The sequence below is a fragment of the Oncorhynchus keta genome, chromosome 29 (genome assembly GCF_023373465.1).
Source record: "Oncorhynchus keta strain PuntledgeMale-10-30-2019 chromosome 29, Oket_V2, whole genome shotgun sequence".
NCBI lineage: Eukaryota > Metazoa > Chordata > Actinopteri > Salmoniformes > Salmonidae > Oncorhynchus > Oncorhynchus keta.
The window spans coordinates 45,741,415-45,747,957 of record NC_068449.1 but is presented as its reverse complement, the minus strand read 5'-3'; positions in this window follow the sequence as shown (position 1 = coordinate 45,747,957).

Here is a 6,543-nt window from a genome sequence, read left to right as displayed (position 1 = left end):
CCCTAAATTGACCATAACCAGTAAACAAATAACCAAAACACTTTTATTTCAACTTCTGAAAAGTTACTCGAAACCTCGATACACACACTAACAGCCATACGATTTGCTCCGTTATCCCCAGTGACAAAAGTGCCTCGCTAGTGACGTCATCATCAAGCGCTCAACCTGCCAATTCGTAGCGACTTCAAATGAATTGTAAATAATTCTTGTTCGATAAATCAAACCTTATTTATCACATCTGTTCAAATCCTGAATTATAATTTACCACCCCAACCAACATCTCTAAATTCGCCAATTTTATAAAAGCTTTTCGATGGGCATAAATCATAATTGTCTCTTTGTTATCATTTAGAATCCATTTTGCTCTAAGTACCTGTCTCGTCTTTGACTTAGTATTTTAATTACAACTCTATTCCCAATACGTTATTCACTTGTCTAATTACAAACTCAGACTAGCATTAGTGAGTGTACGCCTTAAAAATGCCTTGTCTCTGGGAACAGGGAAATCCCCTTAACCCAAACTTTTACTCCTACAACGACACCCAATAATTCTGATGATCCCTTCACATCGTTCGTTTTAAATCTCTTGATGTATCATGTAACTTATTTTTCTATCTTCGAATTGTCGTCCCACAATATTTTTTTCCACTGTCATACACTCAAACCACTGTGATTACCGTGCACTGTCCCTTTAAGATAAGACATTTTATTTGTTCCCCGCAATGAGAACGGAAAACAGATCATTTTTAGAATATGTTACTTTTTGTTCAAATTCACTGGCGTTACCTTAACCAAAACTCAATACTCTGAAAAACAATCACAACTTTTTACGATTAAACTATTCTTACCTAATTTATAGTCCAAAGCGTTGCACTATATAGCCCCATTGAGTGTCTAGCAATTCCGTTGCTGGCTATAGCCACAAATCTGCCTACCTTTGTAAAATATATATTCCCTATTCAGATTGAGTTCAGTTTTAAATTCTAATCATCAGAGTAAACCCAACCAAACTTCTCAACTTACTATACCCTAACCTTTAAACGTACCATGTTTTTGTGTTAAATTTCTCATATGTCAATCGATTCATAAATAGCCATAACGTCCGGGTAGTAAATTGTATCGTATCTCTCCGTTATCCCCTCCATTTAACTTTAGGTAACTCTCTCTTCTATGATACATCTATTTAAGTACGACTCCCATCTCAATACATTATTCCACCAGATCATTTTGGGCGAAATAGCGTTTTACATTGAAATTGTCTCGCCGTTATTTTTAATGACTGCTTTTTTTCAATTCTATCTAGAACACATAATATCCATTCAGTTATATCTTTTGCAAACACTGGCGACCGTATTTTTCAGGCAAAACATGCAAATAGGTCAATTACGATCTAAAATCACTTTTAGTTAAACGCCTCGGCCGGGAACCGAACCGTGGATTAACATTGGTGGGACTGTTGCGCTCGCCACTATACTACCAGCGCTATGAATTTGACTGAGACTCTCCGCAAATATACACATTTTTACAGTTATCTGTATTTGTTACTCCGACATCGAGACACAGAAAATAGCCCTAATTTAACGCCCAAAGTTTTCCCTCAGTTAGAATTCTCGTTTTCTGCGCGTCTCTTTCTCTTTTTTGCTTCCGAAAGCCAAACTCCGGCTGTGTATAACCCCTGTTTATTCTTATCTATTCCTTTCTATATAATTTTAAATTCTATGTGCGTGCAGTTCTATAGATTTGTAATTTACCGTTACTTAGTTACTTCTAGTTATTCTTCTGTCTTAATCTCTCATGATTAAGTTTAGCTCTTTTATGGAAATCTTACCAATAGCTTTGACTTTTGAATCAGATTTTTAGGTCTAACCTAACAACTATAAGCCCAGGGTTTGTAAGGCCCTAGTTAAAATCTTATTTTCCGGTTGTGTCAGTAAAGAACTCTAATAATCGTTATCTCACGCCACTAATTGTTAGACTCCCTCTCGCATGGAACTATCATGTCTATAGATATGGCTTTTATCTCATTTCTTTAGATTTAAGTTTCCCTCTCCTCCTCATTTGGATATTTTCCGTAGTATTAGTTGAATCGGGACGGTGATCAATACTGCCACTATTTAAATGACCAATCCAGTTGTCTTGCGCATTCTTGCCGTCTCTCTACGCCCAGTATTTGTACAAGATCACCGTCCTACCTCCCAGTACCTATTTAATATCCCTTCTTAATCTCGGGCGAATGTACCTCTCATGATTAAGTTTAGTTTATTTACGGTAGTGCACATTACCACAGGTTATTTTCAAACCTGCTTCCGTGTATATCGGTTCTACAAAACCCATTGTATGATGATCATACATCCCTGTGGGGATAGCAAAGTTCTCACTATTGATGAATTCTCAGAACATCAATTAAAGAACTCAAATCCCCCCAAAATCAAGAATAAAGGCTACTTTACCTGGCTGCCGGCTGGGAAAAGCACTGTTCGTTTGAATCTAGTCACCCTCCCTGCCCTCCCCTCCCTGTCACCCTCCCTGTCCACCCTCCCTGTTCAGAGGTCAGGTCTTTAGTAAAATGAGTCAAAAACTCGTCCGTGCACGATTTTCCAGCGTACTACCTCCAGGCACAGGGAGAGGTATTTAGATCCGGCTTTCGAAGGACCAAATTGATAGAGGAATTCTAAATTCCTGTATGTTTTATTGCCAAAACCAATTCACACTCATTTCTAATTCATTAATGAGTTGTAAGTTCATTAATTATGCATGAAGTAGATTGAGACCAGTCTTAAAAGCCAAAGGTAACAGCGTTTATTACAAGAGAGTACTAACTACATACACAGATTTCCACAGGTTATAAACTGAAAATGACATCATCAGTTTCCCACAATAGCCCCTTTTTGTTAGGTCCGGAGATGCTTTCTACTCCCCTCATAAACCAGACATTCCAATCTGTCTAAAAGATACTTTTCTCCACTAATGGAATATAACCCAAACATTCTTATCTTGTCTGAAAAGCTATATCATCTCTACCCCTTAAACTTCCCAAGAGGCACAGACAATTAATTTGTTCTGCTTACATTTTCAGTAACAGCCAAGAACCAAGAACCCATGCATTTCATATCATAACATAATAGTATCAGAATAAATGGTTTTAATCAGAAATGGCTGCCACAAATCACGGGTAACAAATAAAACCAGGCGCAAACCAGCCGGAAGCGTGCCGACCTAGACAATAAACAATACCCCACACAGACATGGAGGGAACAGAGGGCTAAATACACATAGTAATCATGAGGAGATGTAAACCAGGTGTGCGAGAAAAGAGGACAAAACAAATGGAAAATGAAAGGTGGAGCGGCGATGGTTAGAAGACCGGTGACATCGACCGCCGAACGCTGCCCGAACAAGGAGAGGGACTGACTTCAGTGGAAGTCGTGACATATGGTCAGAAATACCTGGGCGAAGAAGTCATCCATAAAGGCTTGGTTCTCCACTGGAACCTCCACATCGTCCCCAGCCACATCACTTTTCTGTTGACACACACACACAGAGCCAGCAGAGTTGTTGTGGTGGTAGGTTTGTAGTGAGATAATCACACTCACATGCTTTTTTGTGTTTTTTATGTCAGTGAAACAATGTGTTTTAAATCCACTGTAAAGTTTTATAAAAATAATTACCAGACAGAATAAGGCTTCCGATGCACATAAGCTGCAATGAATAACCTACAGTACATCGATAACCTTGAGACCTTGGAAGAGGTGGAGGAAATTAGGATAAAACAATAATTTCATATTTCCTTAATCAACCCTTCTGTTCCCCTCTTTCTACCCACCCACCTCCATTTGTAACGCACCACCAATAAACAGCCTAAATATCATCACACCCCAATTAGTCCTACCTACTTCATAGAATAACTTAATACTCTCATGTTTATTAGCCCAATGTTAAACTAGACTATTTCTGCTTTTCTAGGCCTGAAAATGGGATCAAACAGTGTGGTCAAACCGCTCATCCGGAACCAACTGCATCTGTTGCACGAAAACAAACTCGTAAATCTGATACCTCGACAAAAACACACTCCTAAATCAGATACCTCGACAAAAACACACTCCTAAATCAGATACCTCGACAACAACAAACGAGTAAATCAGATACGCCCCCATCCCTATTATATCATTCTATATGATTAGCAACGGTTATATGTTAAGCTAATAGCAAGCAAGGCCACGAAAGCATGAACAAGTGTATAAAAAGACTAAGCTTACCGCCTTCAACTGTCCCAGTCGGTCCTTCATCTTCAAAACTGTGTTGCCACTGTCACAATCTCTAAACTATCAAGAAGAGATATTCTAATCTACAAATTACTAATTAAACGGTTACCAAATTAGACCATTACAATTCATTAGCCTACTGATTCATCCAGTGACTTGGCCAAAAATAAGCTTCAAAGTGTAACGGCGTTCGTCTGTCGAAAGAGAGTCGGACCAAAATGCAGTGTGGTGGTTACTCATGTTCTTTAATGAAATAGAACGATACATGAAATAACTATATATATATATACAAAACAACAAACGGAACGAGAAAACCTATACAGCCTGTCTGGTGAACAACTACACAGAGATAGGAACAATCACCCACGAAAACACTCACAGAATATGGCTGCCTAAATATGGTTCCCAATCAGAGACAACGATAAATCACCTGACTCTGATTGAGAACCGCCTCAGGCAGCCATAGACTAATTAGTCACCCCACAACACCCCAAGACAAAAAACACACCACAATAACCCATGTCACACCCTGGCCTGACCAAACATATAAAGAAAACACAAAATACTAAGACCAAGGCGTGACACAAAGTTAGTTGTAAAAAGATTTAGTAGGCTAAATGGTCATTAGCATATGGCCATTAAACAAACAAAAAAAGCAATATTTTTTACAAAATGTCTGTTCAATATGGCTTTATTGGCGTGGGAAACATATGTTAACATTGCCAAAGCAAGTAAAGTAGATAATTGTTGGAGGAAATTATAGTTGAAATGATTAATAATGTATACATTTCAATTAGAACCATTTATTCTAATACTATTATGTTATGGTATGAAATGTATAGGTTCTTGGTTAAGCTGTTACTGAAAATGTAAGTAAAACAAATGAATTGTCTGTACCTTGCGGGAAGTTTAAGGGAGAGGGATGATATATCTTTTCTGACAGATAAGAATGGTCTTTGATGTTCCATTAGTGGAGGAGAAGATGTCTTTTAGACAGATTGGAATGTGTGTTTTATGAGGGGAGTAGAAGAAGATCTCCAGAACTGAAGACACTGCGCTATTGTGTGGATCGGAGAGGGTGTGAGAAACTGATGATGTCATTTTATGTTGTCTCTTTAAAATGTAAGGTTCTTTGTATTTTGCTTCAGTACTCTCTTGTAATAAACGCTGTTACCTGACTTTTAAGACTCGTCTCGATCTATTTCATGCATAATTAATGAATTTACAACTCATTAATGAAATAGAAAGAGTGCGAATTTGATTTAGGCTATAAAACATATAGGGATTTAGAATTCCTCTAACAATAATAAACGAACGTGAAATACACAATACAAATTTACAGTAAACATTACACTCACAGAAGTTCCAATATAATTTTTTTATTTTTTTTATTTCACCTTTATTTAACCAGGTAGGCTAGTTGAGAACAAGTTCTCATTTGCAACTGCGACCTGGCCAAGATAAAGCATAGCAGTGTGAACAGACAACACAGAGTTACACATGGAATAAACAATTAACAAGTCAATAGCACAGTAGAAAAAAAGGGGGAGTCTATATACATTGTGTGCAAAAGGCATGAGGAGGTAGGCGAATAATTACAATTTTGCAGATTAACACTGGAGTGATAAATGATCAGATGGTCATGTACAGGTAGAGATATTGGTGTGCAAAAGAGCAGAAAAGTACATAAAAACAGTATGGGGATGAGGTAGGTGAAAATGGGTGGGCTATTTACCAATAGACTATGTACAGCTGCAGCGATCGGTTAGCTGCTCAGATAGCTGATGTTTGAAGTTGGTGAGGGAGATAAAAGTCTCCAACTTCAGCGATTTTTGCAATTCGTTCCAGTCACAGGCAGCAGAATAAAGACATTTCAAATGTCACATTACGTGTATATACAGTGTTGTAACGATGTGCAAATAGTGAAAGTAGGAAAGGGAAAATAAACAAACATAAATATGGGTTGCATTTACAATGGTGTTTGTTCTTCACTGGTTGCCCTTTTCTTGTGGCAATTAGGTCACAGTCTTGCTGCTGTGATGGCACAGTGATATTTCACCCAAAATGGGGTTTGTTTTCAAATTCTTTGTGGATCTGTGTAATCTAAAGGAAATATGTGTCTCTAATATTGTCATACTGTATATTTGTCAGAAGGTTTTGTGGGCAGTGTTGCACATAGGCAGACGTGGCTCTGAAGAGAAGACAGGCTATGGTGGCCTTTCTCAATAGCAAGGCATAGTCCTTAAGTTTAGGTCAGTCACAGTGGTCAGGTATTCTGCCA